Below are 17835 nucleotides of genomic sequence, written 5' to 3' on the forward strand. Positions count from 1 at the left end.
GTACGTGTTATTTGTTCAATAGTTAATGCCAATAACAAACTTCAGAGGCTGAAGGAAACTATAGGTGTATAATTCATATTTTTCAGGTGCTATCAACTTGGTAGTCAGACTAGGTTATAATAGCTGACACACACTGAATCTGACACTCTGCCCAATCTGTTGAACGATGAGCCTTCCTTCAAAGTCCTTCCCAACTGTGTGAGAAAGAGACTTGAAAGTGTTTCCCACATACTCGCTGACCTCTCTGCCATCGTGAGTTATGTCCATGTTCCTGAGCCCATCCTTGGCCCTGATGTAGTCATTTCCGTGTGAAGCTCCTAGTAAGACCAGTCCAGAGGACTTGAGCATTTGCGCTGAAGGTGCTGTCTTCAGTTCCTGACCGGTAGTGGCAGTTGCCAGCCCATGTCGAAGTTGCTGTGGATTTTCAAGAATAATTTTCCTTTTGTCATACTATGTCACCGAGGTCCCAGTGTCACTCAGAGTTTCTAATAAAACAGACCTTTCCATTTTTATTCTGAGAAAGTACTTTGAGATTTAGGCATGAATCTGAGACAAGGCCAGAGAACAATTTGAGTGATAATCACTACCCTCTTTAAAGAATCATTGCCCTTAAGCACTGAGCTTTTGTCCTTAAAACTGGTACAATCTACTCTCTACCCTGAGACTCTGGGTTCCCAACCAGGGGGTCTGCATTCAGTTCCTGGTGAGGAGACTAGATCCCACGTGAGGACAGCTAAGGGTTGGTATGCTGCAGCAAAGATGCAGTGCAGCCAAATAAATTAAAAATAATAATAATCACACTTATTTAGAAACAATGACAGTGTTGTGTTTTTTAATCATCTTTCAGTTAGTAGAATAAATTTTCAAGATTTTTTTTTTAGAAGGAATTTTGGGTTGTTTCCTGAGTCTCTATATATTCTATCACTTATTTAAGGTAAAACTTCAGTATATGAAGAACTATTGAGTCAGTCAGGAACTCTATAGCCCTACCACCTTCAGCATCGTATAACTATGATGGAAAAGACTGATCCTTATAAGAGTTTTTCTTCATCTTTGAAATTTAGATAATTATTTAGGCTATGTCTTTATTTTGAGTCTTTGATTTTTCTAGAATCAATCTAATGGGCAGTTCTCAGACCCCATCTAAATGAAACCACCAGCAGTAGTTGACTGTTCCCTCTTCCTTGATGGGTTTCCCTGGTGCTCGGTTGGTAAAGAATCTGCCTGCAATGTGGAAAACCTGGGTTCAATCCCTGGGTTGGGAAGATCCCCTGGAGAAGGGGATCCACTTCAGCCTGGAGAATTCTGTGGACTATACAGTCCATGGGGTTGCGAAGAGGGGGACAAACCTGAGTGACTTTCACTTTCACTTTCTTCCTTGATACACTTTCTTCGCTTGGCTCTCAGGAAACCGCATTTTTGTTATGTTTTTCGTTTCTGGTCACTCCCATCTTCTTTCCTGGTTCTGACTTAACAGCTTTCAAATATTTCAAGACCCAGTCTTTGCCCTTCTTTTCCTATACTCACTCTCTTGATACCGTCTTAGGGTTTCAAATATCATCTATAGCCTGAAGACGGAGAAGGCTATGGCACCCCCCTCCAGTACTCCCACCCCCCTCCAGTACTCTTGCCTGGAAACTCCCATGGACGGAGGAGCCTGGTGGGCTGCAGTCCATGGGGTCGCTAAGAGTTGGATACGACTGAGTGACTTCACTTTCACTTTTCACTTTCCTGCAATGGAGAAGGAAATGGCAACCCACTCCATTGTTCTTGCCTGGAGAATCCCAGGGACTGGAGAGCCTGGTGGGCTTCCGTCTATGCGGTCATACAGAGTGGGACATGACTGAAGTGACTTAGCAGCAGCCTGAAGAGTGCCAACTTTATTTCTCTAGCTTCGAACTCTTTCTTGAACATCAGATTGGTTGTTCCTAGTTGGGACCAGGCAGGTTCCCATCTCAGAGTCCTTTATACTTGTTGTTCCCTCTTCCTGGAACGCTCTCCCCTGCATGGTTTGCACCTTCATTTCTAGAATCCTTCATAGCCTTCCTCGCATGTAATTTTCCCAGTAAGACCTTTCTTGACCACTCTTATTTGAAACTGGATATCATGCTCACCCCTGTTATTTATTCTCCTCCCTGCTTTATTTTTCTCCTTATTCTAACATATGTAACCTACTTGTTTTATTTATTGTTTGTCTCCCTCCACTAAAATGTAAAATCATTAAGGCAGCGATACTTGTGTGTGTTTGTCTGCTGATGTATTCTTAACAACTGGAACAATGCCTCCCACATAGTAGCCTGTGACTATCTTATTAAATAAATACATGAAATATGTTCTTCCTTGCAGAGACCTTGATTTTGAAATTTTGTTTTAAATTTATGTTAAGCTTTGTCTGTTTTCTTCCTTAGCATTGCTAACTTTATTTATTGGATCTCTGATCATTTCAATATTTATTAGGTTTCCCTCATAGCTGAGTTGGTAAAGAATCTGCCTGCAATGCAGGAGACCCTGGTTTGATTCCTGGGTTGGGAAGATCCACTGGAGAAGGGGAAGGCTACCCACTCCAGTATTTTGGCCTAGAGAATTCCATCGACTATATAGTCCATGGGGTTGCAAAGAGTCAGATAATGATTGAGCAACTTATCATTTCACTTTGTCTGTTTTCTTCCTTAGCATTGCTAACTAGTTATTTATTGGATCTCTGATCATTTCAATATTTATTCTTTAGTGTTATGTTTTTGTTTTTCCTTAACTTTCTGTACAACTTTTCAAGCCTATTTTCTCCAACCATAATTCAGATTTCTATAGTAGTGGTTTGATTCCTTTCTATTTTTATGTTTTAAAATTATATTTTATTTTTCTCCTCATTCTTTCATTAACTGTCAGATTTTTTCTTTTTTTCATCTCATGGTATTATCTTACATATACATGTGCAGGTATTTTATTGAAGTATAATTGATTTACAATGTGTATATATATATATATATATATATATATATATAGAGAGAGAGAGAGAGAGAGAGAGAGAGGTACAGTATAGCAGAATTAGATATAGATATGTGTATAGGCGTTGGTTGGTATGTATGGTTGCTGTGTATACTTGTATTTCCAAGTTTTGTCTGCTGAGAAAGCCAAACAATGGTACCCCATTAACTTTACCAACATTTTAGTTACTAAATATCAGTCCCAAATAAAAGGAACCAGGACTTCACAGAGAAGTCATTGATTCTAGGGCTGCAGAAATAAAAATAATACATGAGCCTAGAGCAACTTGAGTTTGCTAAGAAGTAAAGTACTTTTAAAATGATAGGGACTTGTCATTTTAGGGCACAGGAGTCTAGCTGAAAGATCTCCCAGGGACCAAAGAGGGAATAGTTTGAGCAACAAAATAAATAACAATAGTATGATATAGCCTTTAAAGTAAAATGATGAGTCAATACTTGTATAAATAAATAATTGAATAAGCAAATAAGGGGAAAAGGATAGCACTTACAGAATAATTCTAATTAATAAGCATAGAAGGAATACAGGAAATAGAAAACCACTATTAGAATAATTGCTGCAGACAAGATCCACCAATTAATGCTAAAATTAGTGAGCGAACCTTAAGATAGTGGCATAATTTCAAAGTATCTCCCCTAAGATATTTATTAATTATGGAGAAAAATAATAACTTTACAATGAAATGCAGCAGACACCATCTCAGCTAAGCAGTCAAAATTAGCAGTAATGTGACATGTTGACGTGAACTCCTGATAAACTGATGGACTGCACTGGCAAGGTTACATTGCTGCTATCATATCCCAGTCCAAAATGCATAACTCAATCTAACCCCAAGAAGACATCAGAGAAACTCAAATTACAATTAAAAAAAGTATTTTTTCTTGAAGAATTGACAGACTCTTTAAGACTGTCAACACCATGAAGGACAAGCAAAGATTGACAAAATATTACAGATTGGGGGCAACTAATGAGACATGACAACTAAATGCAGTGTGAGATTTTACAACAGAAAAAGGACATTAGTAGATAAATAGATACAATACAAAGGCTATTTGTTTTCTGTTGCTGTGTAACAAATTGTTGCTCAGTTTCTCGGTCCTGTCTGACTCTTCCTAATCCCATGAACTGTCAGTTTCTCGGTCCTGTCTGACTCTTCCTAATACCATGAACTGTAGCCTGCCAGGCTCCTCTGTACATGGGATTTTCCAGGCAAGAATACTGGAGTGCGTTGCCATTTCCTTCTCCACAGTAACAAATCATGTACAAGTTTAGAAGCTTAAAACAATACAAATTTTTATCTGGCAGTTCTATAGGTCAGAAACCCGCATGGGCTTGACTGGGTCTCTCTTTAATCTCACAATACAGAAGTTAAGGAATTGTCCAGTTTAGGCTTTTATCTGGAGCATTTGGGGAGAGTCGGCTTCCAAACTCTTTCCTGTTATTGCAAGAATCCAGTTCCTCCTGACCGTAGATCCTAGATTCCTGTTTCCTTGCTGTCAGCCAGGGATCATCCTCAGTTCCTTCAGGTTACCTTCGTTCCTTTTTAAGGCAGTAACATTGGTGAGGCTAGTCCTTCTAATACCCGCGATCTGTAGGATTTCTCCTTCTGCCTTCTTCCATCAGCCGGAGAAAGCTTCTGCTTTTAAGGGCTCTTATTTGAGTCCGGTAATCCCTGTTTCTTAAAGTCAGCTAATGTGGAACTTTAATTAGACCTGAAAATCCCTTCACAGCAATACTTACAATTAGTGTTTAAATAACCAGGGAATGGGAATATTGTTGGATGGAAGGTGGGAAAAACTGCTAAAATTCTGCCTACCTGGCACCTTCTGTAGTTCAGCTAATAATGTTGTATGATTATTTATTAGTTCTGATTATTGTACAGTGGTTATGCAAGAGAATAATATTAGGGGAAGCTGGACAGCATATTCAGGAATGTTCTGTAGAAATTTTACAGTTTTTCTGAATATCTACATTTATTTCAGAATAAAAATTTAATAAACTTATATGTGCTAGTTGCTCAGTCATGGCTGACTCTTTGCCATCCCATGGACGGTAGCCCACCAGACTCCTCTGTCCATGGAATTTTCCAGGCAAGAACACCGGAGTGGGTTGGCATTTCCATTTACATAAATTATTAAGCATAATCATAAAATGACCACCAAGGAGAATTTGAGAAATTGATATCAAAGGTAAAATTTGAAGGTCTCTTTTTTTTCTGGCATTGCCACATGGCATGTGAAATCTTAGTTTCCTGATCATAGATCCAACTTGTGACCCCTGCATTGGCAGTGTGGAGTCTTGGCCGCTGGACCACCATGGAAAATCTCAAAGATTCTTTTATGTACTTTTCTAACCCCATTTCTAAATCTCTCCCATCCCAGTGCAAAGAATGGTAATCCTGAGTGTTATGATTACTCAGGCTTTATAGGTTTAAAAGGTGTGCAAATTCCTGAACCATAGAACTTTATATGAACAGTGTAATATTTTTAATATCTTTTTGCCACTTGATTTTTTCACTTAATATTCTGATTCTGTGGTTAATTCCATGTGTTTCCTTAATTTTCAGTGCTGTGCAGTATTTCTCAATGAGAATATGCTGCAATGTATCCATTCTTCATTTGATTGATATTTGAGTAGTTTCTAGTTTCTGCTTCTTATTGTGTTATTATAAATAATTTTTCTGTGAATATTTTTGTACCTGTCTCCTGAGGCACTCAGAGATTTCTCTAGGCTTGACAATCTAGGTTGTACATTCAGAAGTGATGAAATTTGATAATCTTCATCTTTACTGTGTTTCCAAAGTGATTTTATCAGTTTTCACTACCACCATAATCAAGTGTTTGAGAGCTCCCATTGCTCATACCCTCAATTGGTCAATTGGTATTGTAACTAATACAATTTTAAAATTTTGCCATTGAGTCTAAAAATGTCATATGTGCCCTAAATTTTCACTTTTTGATTATTAATACAATTGAATATTATCTCATATTTTCTGGCCAGTCATGAATCTTCTTCAGTATGTCTGTTGATGTATTTTATCTTTTTTAAATTCCTATTTGACTGTTGTTTACTTATTGATTTTCAGGTGTCCTTGGTAATAAATGGCCATAGTAGATACCTTCTTCCCAGAATGTGGCTTCTCTTTTCATTTTCTTTGTGTTATCATCTGATGAACAAAAACTCTTAATTTTAACAAAATAAAAGGTCTTAATCTTCTTTTGTTTATGTTTTGGTCCTTTTGCTTAAGTTTCTATTCAGTATTATACCATAGTTCCTATACAGTAAGACAAGAAACAGAAATGAAAGATATGAATATTGGAAAGGAGAAAGCAAATTGCTATTATTTGCAGTTAGGATTATATAGAAAAATCCAGAAGTATGTAAAAGTTATTAAAATTAATGAGTTTAGTAGGAAATCTAGGTATAATCTGAGTGCATGGAAATCAACTGCATTTTATATACCAGCAACAACAGTGAGAAAATATCACTGAAAAATGGTAATACCATTGCCACAGACCTGTACACCTAAAATCTGTTAAAAGTATGAAATTTTTATTTTGTACATTTTATCACATACACAGACACACAGAATGCCATCAAATTTTGTATGAAAGCAAAATTAAAGATACTTAGAAATACATGTAACCAAGTATCTGTTATATCTTATGGAAAGAAACTGTATTAGAAAAGACAGCCTAAAGAAGTGATACACCATGTATGGACTAGAAGGCACTAAATTGTAAAGATGTACTTTTTCAAAATGATCTATGGATTCAAGGCAGTCCCAAGTGATTTTCCCAGGAGTTTGATGAAGTAATTTCTAGAATAACTTAAGACAGTCTTGATGAATAACAACGTAAGAGGACTTGCCTCCCCAAGTATTAAAATTTATAAAGTCAAATAATCAAGAACATGTAGCATTGCCACAGAGATAGATAAATTATTTAATGGAACAGATCTGGATATAAATGAAAACTTAATTTAGGACACAGGAGACATTTAGATCAATTGGGGGGAAAAAGTGGAAGGTGATGTCTACCTCATTCCAAATATAGACAACAACCACCTTAAAGTTGCTCCAGGTGACTCAGAAAGAAAAGGCAAAGTTTTTAAGCTTTTAGAATAACATTTAGGAGACTGTCTTTATGATTTCAGAATAGAAGATGAATTCTTAACATAATTTCAATTTAAAGACATCCATACTTGAGTACTTCTATTCCTATATGTACATAACCTAGAGAAATTTAAAATGTGTACTAGGAGACATATAAAAGACTCTTCATAGCACCACTGCTATTCTATACTATTATTATTCTATATAATAAACATGCAAATAACCCAAATGTCCATCAAGAGAGATGGGCAAATAAATTGTGGCATAGTCACACAGTGGAATACTATACAACCGTTAAAATGAATAAAACACAAAAAGTAATGATATGGATAAGTCAAACCAAAATACTGAATGAAAAATAAAATCAGAAAAAAACTATATACTAAGATACTATTTCTATAAAGTTGAAAAGGAACCACCACTATGCAAAGCTGACCAATGTATTATGAACACACATACACACATGCACAATTTTATAAAAGATGACAGGAGAAGTAAGCACAAAACTCAGAGGTGACTTTTAGAGAGGAAGCTGGGAGGTGGAAATCAGAGAAGCACAGGACTCATGATTTCTAGTTCTTTAGTTGGGTGATGGTTTCACAGATGTTTATTATTATCTCATAATTTGCATATATATCATACATATTTTGGATGTATCAAATATTACACATGCACAAAATCTAGCCTATTTCTGTCAGCATGGATATAGGTCTCAAACCTCATCCATTAGGGTAGCGTTTCTCAGCCTCAGCACATTTTGGATGGGATAATTCTCAGGGAGATGGGATGTACTGTCCTGTGCATTGTAGAACACTTAGTGGCATCCATGGACTCCATTCACTAGATACCGGTACCATCCCTCACATACATGTGACAACAGAATGTTTCTAGACGTTCATTCACAAATATTCTCTGGGGTGTAAATTCCAGTAAGAATCATTGCCTTAGACATTTCCCTTAGTTTATTCTCAATTCATTCAGTCATTTAAAATTGTGTGTGTTTTTTAATTTATGTAGCATTATAAGATTTAAAATATTTTAAATAAGCTTTATTGTTTAGAACTGGAAAAATGATAGCTTTGAGTATATGGACCTTTGCCAGCAAAGTAATGTGTCTGCTTTTCAATACAGTCTAAATTTGTCGTAGCTTTTTTCTCAAGGAGCGAGCATCTTTTAATTTCATAGCTTCAGTCACCATCTGCAGTGATTTTAGAGCCCAAGAAAAAAAGAATCTGTCACTGTTTCCGTTGTTTCCCCATCTATTTGCCATGAAATGATGGGACCAGATGCCATGATCTTAGTTTTTTGACTGTTGAGTTTTAAGCCAGCTTTTTCACTCTCCTCTTTTACCCACATCAAGAGGCTCTTTAGTTCCTCTTCTCTTTGTGCCATAAGGGTGGTATCATTTGCATATCTGAGTTTATTGATATTTCTTCTGGCAATCTTGATTCCAGCTTGCGTTTCATCTGGCCTGGCATTTCACATGATGTACTCTTCATATCAGTTGAATAAGCAGGCTGACAATATACAGGCTTGATGTACTCCTTTCCCTATTTGGAACCAGTCCGTTGTCCCATGTCCATTTCTAGCTGTAACTTCTTGACCTGCATATGGATTTCTCAGGAGGTAGGTAAAGTGTTCTAGTATTCCCACCTCTTTAAGAATTTTCCAGTTTGTTGTGATCCACACAGTCAAAGGCTTTAGCATAGTCAATGAAGCAGAAGTAGATGTTTTTCTGGAATTTTCTTACTTTTTCTATGATCCAATGGATGTTGGCAGTTTGATCTCTGGTTCCTCTGCCTTTTCTAAATCCAGCTGGTACATCTGGAAGTTCTCAGTACACATACTGTTGAAGCACTAGTCCTTATTTCTTCAAATTTCAGGTAGCTGCTGGACCTTTAGGTCTATCCCAGTTATTTTCTTAAAAATGGCTCTGAGTTGTTTCTTAGAAGAAACACTTGTTAAATACCACTTCCTTCCTTAATTTGGATACAAATTGGAAGGTATTCTTCATAGTTTGTGGTAAGGTTATGTCAGTTTCCTAGTTAATTATACTAGAAATTTTCTCTGGTTCAGGTTCATTTTCTTTTCATTTTCCTGGACTTCCATTTTCCCTGCAAGTTATGTGATAACTAATGACTTTCATTACCATATTCCCACTCTTCTGGGGCAGCTTTCTATACTGTCTTTCACTAGTCCTTATCATGATTCTCCCTTAACTTATCTATGCCTAACCAGTTAACTAATGTGAGATTCACCCTAGTCATTTCAAAGACGGAACATGGAGGAATATCTGTGAGTAGAGTAGCGGAAGGAAAGGGACAACTCCTTTTTTTCACCCGTCTTTTCCAATTAACCTGTTGCCTATAATTCTTCCCATCTGAACTTAAGTTGGCTTACTATAATGAGTTGATTTGCCTTTATCTGCCTTGGTATTCCATTTGTCTACAGATATATGAGGTCAGTACATATTATAGATGCCTATTGGACTTCCCTGGTGGTTCAGTGTTTAAGAATCCACCTTCCAATGCAGGAGATGCAGTTTCGATCCCTTACCGGCTGATCAGGAACTTAGATCCCACATGTCACAGGGCAACTCAGCCCATGCACCACAACTGGAGAGGCTGTGTTTTACAACAAGAAGCCCCCGTGTGCTGCAACTAGAGCAAGCCCACGAGCTTCAGTGAAGAGCCCACAGGTTGCAGTGAAGACCCAGCACAGTGAAAATTAAAAAAAAGATGTCTACAATATTGTAAGTGTTCTTATATGAGACAAAATAGTCCCTTCTTAGCAATCGAGACCATATCTTTAATAGGAAATACTTTTATTTTTCACTAGAATAAGCCCTCACTCTGGTCAAGTCAACTTTCCCCTAAAATTTTTGATACAACTGTTTAACAAGGAGCCATATCTGGCTATTGATTGGTTAGAGAATATATATATTTTTTCTTTGGCCTTATTTGCCCTTGGTTGAAATAGTCTTGTGCAAAAATCTGGTCATAGTTTACAAGGTTGGTGGAATGATTCTTGCAATGCCAGACAACTGGAAAGAACTATTGCTGTCCCTCCCCAGTGTAGTTCTAGAAGATGTTTACTTCATGTGATCCTGCAGGGCACCAGGCAAACATTCAGCCTTGAGCAGGCAAACAAGCAAAAGGTCAGTAGCAGAAAAATGAAAGAACAATCTGGAGGACTTCGCTATGAGAATGTTATTTATGTAACTGGAAAAGCAAGTCTTCCCACCTCCACACCCCGCTCTTGGAGGTGGAGGATTGGTTGTATTAGAGGATAATGTCTTCATATAGCCTCTCTTCTCCTGCAGCAGTGGGAGTAGGAGAGCTTAATCAAAAATTTAATTTGGTAGAGTGTAGTGGGAGGATGGCACCTCTGAGAATTTAATTTGGCATAGCAGAAAGACATGGGGGAATTCCAAAGTCTGGTCTTTGTGTAGCAAAGTAATGGCCAGCAAGAGATAGATGGCTCAATTATGGGCCTGATCCTTAAGCTAACTTAAAATGTCTGTATTTTCCCAATGGTAGGCACAGTTTGAAAGTTAGAAGATAAAAAAATAACTGACATTGTTCCTCAGTATAAAATGATAAAATGCTGTCTTTATAGTGAGCAGGGTTGAAGCTATGTTGATTACAGAAGAATCAAATGTTTCTTTTTTCTCAGCTTGGAAAGATTACATGTACTCACAATAGACTACTGTATCTCAGAAGTAATGCTTGAGTTTGGGAGAGGTGGGTGTGTTTGACATAGTAGTCACTTACTGGATACCAGGAAGAATTAGGTGAGACTATCTCCAAGGGAAGTGGACTTGGAATACCTACAACCATCATGGATCTCTTGTTAAAGTCATATTCTAAATACAATGAATAGGGGACTTTCCTGGTTGTCCAGTGGCTAAGACGCGCCCCTAGTGCAGGGGACCAGGTTGGATTCCTGGTCAGAGAACTAGATCTGCATGCCACAACAAACATCAAAGATCAATAGTGCTGCAACTAAGGCCTAGAGCAGCCAAATAGAGATAAATATTAACAAAAATAAATAAAATGAATAATTCACTCTTGGGAAAGTATTTAGCTAGGGAAGGGAGGATGGATCTTAGCATGAGACCAACTCCCGTGAGCAGGGCTTGGGAGTTCCTGAAAAGTGGTGGAAATATTAAAGACAATTTTAAAGAAGGAAATTTGAACAAAACTAATGCTCTCAGGGAAAAATGCAGATATGAAACCAAGGAACAAAGCTAGGGATCTTGTTGGTTCCAGAGGGAAGTCCCTTCAGTTGTTTATAGTCTTTTGATACTTTGCCTTGAGACAAAGTATCATTTAAGAGTTAGGCCCAGATACATATAACAGAAAACAAAAAATAATAGTGCCCTAGATAAAAATTTATTTTTTGTGCAAAAGAAGTAATGGTTTCAGGGCTGTAATGGCATTCCATGTTCATCAAAGATCTAGTCTCCTTTATGTTCTGTTATGCGAACATATAGCTTCATTCTTCATACCACAAGATGTCTGGAAGCCCTTTAAAGAAGTTTTCCCAGAAGTCCTTCCCAATATCTTCTGCTTACCTCATTAGCCTTAATTTGGTCACATGGCCACCCCTAGTCAAGGGAGGCTTGAGAGATGCACTATTTATACTGGGCATAATGCCACCTCCAATAATAGAGATATACCATTGGTAAGAAGTGGAGAATGTGTAATGGGTAGGCAAATAAGTCTGACACAAAGAGAGAGAGGGAGATGGGTTTCCCTGGTGGCTCAGATGGTAAAGAATCTGCCTGCAACGCAGGAGACCAAGATTCGATCCCTGGGTTGGGAAGATCCCCTGGAGAAGAGAATGGCTACCCACTCCAGTATTCTTGCCTGGAGAATCCCATGGACAGAGGAGCCTGGCGGGACACAGTCCACGGAGCTGCAAAGAGTTGGACCCAACTGAAGTGACAGCACACACAGCACACAGAAGGATGGCAGTTCCCTCGTGTAAGCCTCAGCTCTTTGGTGAAGAGCTGTGTGGGAACTGAGTAGTGAACAAACCAACAGAGCGAAAAATGGACTATGGCCTGATCCACACACCCACTCCACTGCTGTACTCAGGCAAGGAAGCAGGTGTCTATTGAGGGAACTGTCTCCAAGAATTGTAAGAGCTGGCTAGCTGCAAAGTGAGGAAAACCCACACTGTGTCTTTGAGCAGGGGGAGTGTCAGAAAGCTAGGTGAAGACCTAGGTGGGTTCTTAGACAACTGCCCCCTGTCTCCCTTTCCTGTATATTATAGGAGAAAGTTCACCTTTGAAGGAGCTATGGAAAGGGGAAGGCTAGTTCCTCTCGTGGTTTCAAGACCAGTGCAGCTGTTCCAAGCATCATGTCCAGAAATAAAATTAGAGGAAGAAAGGTGATATATTCGGTGGTCTCTTTCTTAAAGTCAGAAAACCTTCTCCAGCAGACCTCACATTTGCCAGAACTAGAAAACATATCCACTGCTAAACAAGACATTGAATAAATGGCTTTTATTGCAATACTGTTTATAAAAAATAAAAACTATTGAAATACCATCACAAGTGGTAAAATTAATTTGGAGTACATTCATAGAAAACCATGAACCTAAGATAGTCTGGGACCTGGGATCAGGGACCCTTTACTGGAGTGCCTGCGCCTGGACAAAAGGAGCTCATGGAGCAACAGAATACAAGAAAATATACGGGACTAAAAACAGCTGAATGCATGGCAGTCAGGGTGATTATGAACAATGATACAAAAAGGCCACAAACCAACGGCCACTTCTGAGGTGCCTGGAGCAAAAGCAGGGTACTGAGCATGATCTCTGCACACAGCACCACCACAAGGGTGGCAGACCACCTAAGCCACCCCTTCTGCCAGACCCATGGAGCTGCCCCTACCTCACTCCATTTAAGGAGAGCAAGCAAGGGCACCTGTAACTTGTTTTCTCTCCCTAGTGCTGCAGTACAAGTCCTGGGAAAGCCTTGCCTGAATTTCTCCTCCAGCCTCTTATAAATTTCTGTTGATTAAAGAGTTCAAGGACTCGGGTGGATAACACATCTAATTTTTTAAATTTAAGGTGAACTCTTAGGTGTAAATTTGAAGAGATGTTTGTGATACACTAAGTAAAACAAAAACAGGTTCCAAAACGAGAGTATATATAATCTCCCTTTTGGGCTTCCTTGGTGGCTCAGATGGTAAAGAACTCACCTGCAATGCTGGAGACCTGAGTTCGATCCCTGGGTTGGGAAAATCCCCTGCAGAAGGTAATGGCTACCCACTCTAGTATTCTTGCCTGGAGAATTCCATGGACAGAGGAGCCTGGCTGCCTACAGTCCACGGGGCCGAAAAGAGTTGGACATGACTAAGTGAGTAATACTAACAGTCTCCCCTTTGCTTTTTATTGTTCAGTCACTCAGTTGTGTCCGACTCTTTGCGACCCCATGGACTGTAGCACGCCAGGCTCCCTGTCCATTACCAATTCCCAGAGCTTACTCAAACTCATATCCATTGAGTTGGTGATGCCATCCAACCATCTCATCCTCTGTCACTCTCCTCTCTTCCTGCCCTCCATTTCCCAGCACCAGGGTCTTTTCCAATGAGGCAGCTCTTTGCATCAGGTGGCCAAAGTATTGGAGCTTCAGCTTCAGCATCAGTCCTTCCAATGAGTATTCAGGGTTGATTTCCTTTAGGATTGACTGGCTTGATCTCCTTGCAGTCCAATGGACTCTTAACTGTCTTCTCCAGCACCACAGTTTGAAAACATCAATTTTCAGTGCTCAGCCTTCTTTATGGTGCAACTCACATCTGTACATGACTACTGCAAAAACCATAGCTTTGACTATATGGACCTTTGTTGGCCAAGTGATGTCTCTGCTTTTTAATATGCTGTCTAGGTTTGTCATAGCTTCCTTTCAAAGAGCAGGGATCTTTTAATTTCATGGCTGCAGTCATCATCTGCAGGGATTTTGGAGCCCAAGAAAGAAAAGTCTGTCACTGCTTCCATTGTTTCCCCATATATCTTCTATGAAGTGATAGGACAGATGCCATGATCTTAGTTTTTTAAATGTTGACTTTTAAGCCAGTCTTTTCACTCTCTTTTCACCTACACATCAAGAGGCTCTTTAGTTCCTCTTCTATATCTGCCATAAGTGTGGTGTCATCTCCATATCTGAAGTTATTGATACTTCTCCTGGCAGTCTTCTAGCTTGTGCTTCATCCAGCCCGGAATGTAACACGATGTACTCTGCATATCAGTTAAATAAGCAGGGTGACAATATACAGCCTCGACGTACTCCTTTCCCAATTTTGAACCACTCTGTTCTATGTCTGGTTCTAACTGTTGCTACTTGACTTGCATACAGGTTTCTCAGGAGGCAGGAAACCTGCCTGTTCTGGTATTCCCATTTCTTTTTTTTTTTTTTGGTATTCCCATTTCTTTAAGAATTTTCCACAGTTTGTTGTGATCCACCCTTTTGCTTTAAATGCAGTCAAAATCTATATTAAAATTTCAAAGGATACATGCCAAACTATTAACAGTGATTATCTCTCAAGGGTGATATTACAGAGAAAGTTTCACTGTTGTTAGATTGTTGGAATAATGTACTATGAGAAAAATACAGACATTATAATACAGCAAAGAGGTTACTATTCTATTGTTGCTAATTAAATGAGTGGCAATAAGTCATTGAGCAACAAAAGGTACAGCGAGGGGTCCTACTGGGAAGATTTGGTCCATTGTCAGAATCAACTGTTATATTCAAAACCCCCAAGGATTTCTCCATTTCACCTTCTAAAGTAGGGTGTGCTATCTTGTGGGCGAAAGAAATGAAAGTTTCAAGTGACCCCTGACTCTTCAAATGCCCTTGAAAGCACCTGCTGTTAGTCACATGGTATTGTTGGCTTCTGCTGCTGCTGCTGAGTCGCTTCAGTCGTGTCCGACTCTGTGCGACCCCATAGATGGCAGCCCACCAGGCTCCCCTGTCCCTGGGATTCTCCAGGCAAGAACACTGGAGTGGGTTGCCATTGCCTTCTCCAGTGCATGAAAGTGAAAAGTGAAAGTGAAGTTGCTTAATCGTGTCCGGCTCCTAGGGACCCCATGGACTGCAGCCCACCAGGCTCCTCCGTCCATGGGATTTTCCAGGCAAGAGCACTGGAGTGGGGTGCCACTGCCTTCTCCATTGTTGGCTTCTAACCATCAATTAATAATTTTACATTTGACTGAAGGAACCTAAAATATCTTAAAAGGCAAGTTGAAAAATTACAATGGCAAATTACAGCACAATAAAGCAGTGTTTTCCAGATGGTAGGTTATGATCCATGAATGAGTCATTGAAATAATGTTGTAGGTTACAATCAACTTAAAAAAAAAAAAAAAAACAGGGTAGTATACAATGGATTTAAATAGAAAAGTTTACTAGGTCTGGATGAAAAATTTATTTATGTGGGTTGTGTCAACAAATGAGTGCATTACATACTTTAAAAAATATATTATTATACAAGGTCAGGATTAGAAGAGTCCTTATTTGATAATTTAAGATTAAACTTGTTTTTAACATCATGTGTGTGTGCTCAGTGATGTCTGATTCTTTGGGACCCAAAGGACTGTAGCCCACCAGGCTTCTCTGTCCATGGCATTTTCCAGGCAAGAATACTGGAGTGGGTCACCATTTCCTACTCCAGGGGATATTCCCCAACCAGGGATCCAACCTGAGTCTCTTGAATCTCCTGCATTGGCATGAGGTTTGTTTATCACTGTGCCACCTGGAATGCCCCTTTTAACATCATATCCTTTGATATTTCAATTTAAGTTCATTTTCAATCTCCTATGTATTTGAAAACCACTAACACTGAAGAATTAAACTTGACAGACTTTAGAAGTCAAACAACCAAAGACACATTCGCTTATTCTGTGATAACTGAAAAAATAGTAATACAGATTAGACCATCACATCCGGTTTTACTGATACAAAGCATTATTTTAAGGAAGAGATGGCTGGATGGCATCACAGACTCGATGGATGTGAGTCTGAGTGAACTCCAGGAGATGGGGATGAACAGGGAGGCCTGGAGTGCTGCAGTTCATGGGGTCGCAAAGAGTTGGACACGACTGACCGACTGAAATGAACTGAACTGAAAATTTATGCATCCTCTTATTTCCCCTTTATAAGGAACCTATAAAGAAATTTGTTATTTGTGCCTTAATCCAAATCAGATTATAACATATATCACAACATTGTTAACAAATTAACGTTTTGCAATATTATATAATTGAGAATTTTAAAATACCAGTGCCATCTAGTGGTTATTCTCAACACATTTCCTTTCTCTTGGGTATATACCCAAAAATGGAATTGCCCTTCTGTGTGTAGACATCCAGTAGCTGGTAACTATGCTTTAACTTTTGGAGGAACTGCAAAACTGTTTGCCAAAGTGGCTGTGCTATTTTACATTCCCACCAGCAATGTTTGAGGGTGTCAACTACTTTACATCTTGGCCAACACAGTATTTTCCAGCTTTCTTTTTTTTTTTTTTGGCTGCACCAGGTGGCATGCAGGATCTTAGTTCCCTCACCAGGGTTGGAACCCATGCCACCTGCAGTGAAAGTGAGGAATGTTAACTACAGAACTGCCAGGAAAGTTGCTCCATCTTTTCTATTACAGATATCCTAGTGGGTGTTTAGTGAAATCGCACTGTGGTTTTGATTTGAGTTTCCCTAATAACTAATGCTGTTGGGCCTCCTTTCATGTGCTTGCTGGTTGTTCACATGTCTTCTTTGGAGAAATGTCTATTGAGGTCCTTTGCTCATGTTTAAATTGGAGGTTGCTCATCTTTTCATTGCTGGAGTTGTAAGAGCTCTTTATAGATTCTGGATACCTTATCAGATGTATGATTTGCAAATATTTTCTCTCACCCTGTAGGTTATCTTCACCTTCTTGAATGAATGGAGAGTATTTTTTTTCACCTAACAGTTTCTATCATCACTCTTTTCAGAACACCTAATATTTCAACACAGGCTTCCTGGTGGCTCAGTGTTAAAGAATCTGCCTGCCACCGCAGGTGACAGGGGTTTGATCCCTGGGTCGGGAAGATTGCCTGGAGAAGGAAATGGCAACACACTCCAGTATTCTCACATGGAAAACCTATGGACAGAGGAGCCTGATGGGCTGTAGTCCATGGGGTTGCAAAGAGTTGGTCAGCCTAAAGAACACATTGGTTACTCATTCCTCTTACATAGGGAGAGACCTTGCCTTTGTTTGGTCCACCTGTATCTCCATTGACTAGCACCCACAGTTGCTAATACTTCTTGAATAAGTAGATTCTCTGGAGTCTCTAAGGACCATATCATAGATGGAAAATTCAAATGCCTATGACACTGGAAAGTGATATAAATGAGTAAATAGAAATATTTACAGTTTCTGATAAAAGGGAGAGTTCAGTTCAGTTCAGTCGCTCAGTCGTGTCTGACTCTTTGCGACCCCATGAATCACAGCACCCCAGGCCTCCCTGTCCATCACCAACTCCCGGAGTTCACTCAGATTCATGTGCATTGAGTTGGTGAGTACATATCCTATTTCCAGGTTAGTTTCTTCAGCTAGTCCTCACATAACAACATTATCCTGTTCTACCTCTTCACCCTTTTTCTACCCTGTTCTACTCTTGGACTGCAACGAGATCAAACCAGTCAATCCTAAAGGAAATCAGTCCTGAATGTTC

This window comes from Oryx dammah, unplaced genomic scaffold (assembly GCF_014754425.2).
Source record: "Oryx dammah isolate SB20612 unplaced genomic scaffold, SCBI_Odam_1.1 HiC_scaffold_1, whole genome shotgun sequence".
Taxonomy (NCBI): domain Eukaryota; kingdom Metazoa; phylum Chordata; class Mammalia; order Artiodactyla; family Bovidae; genus Oryx; species Oryx dammah.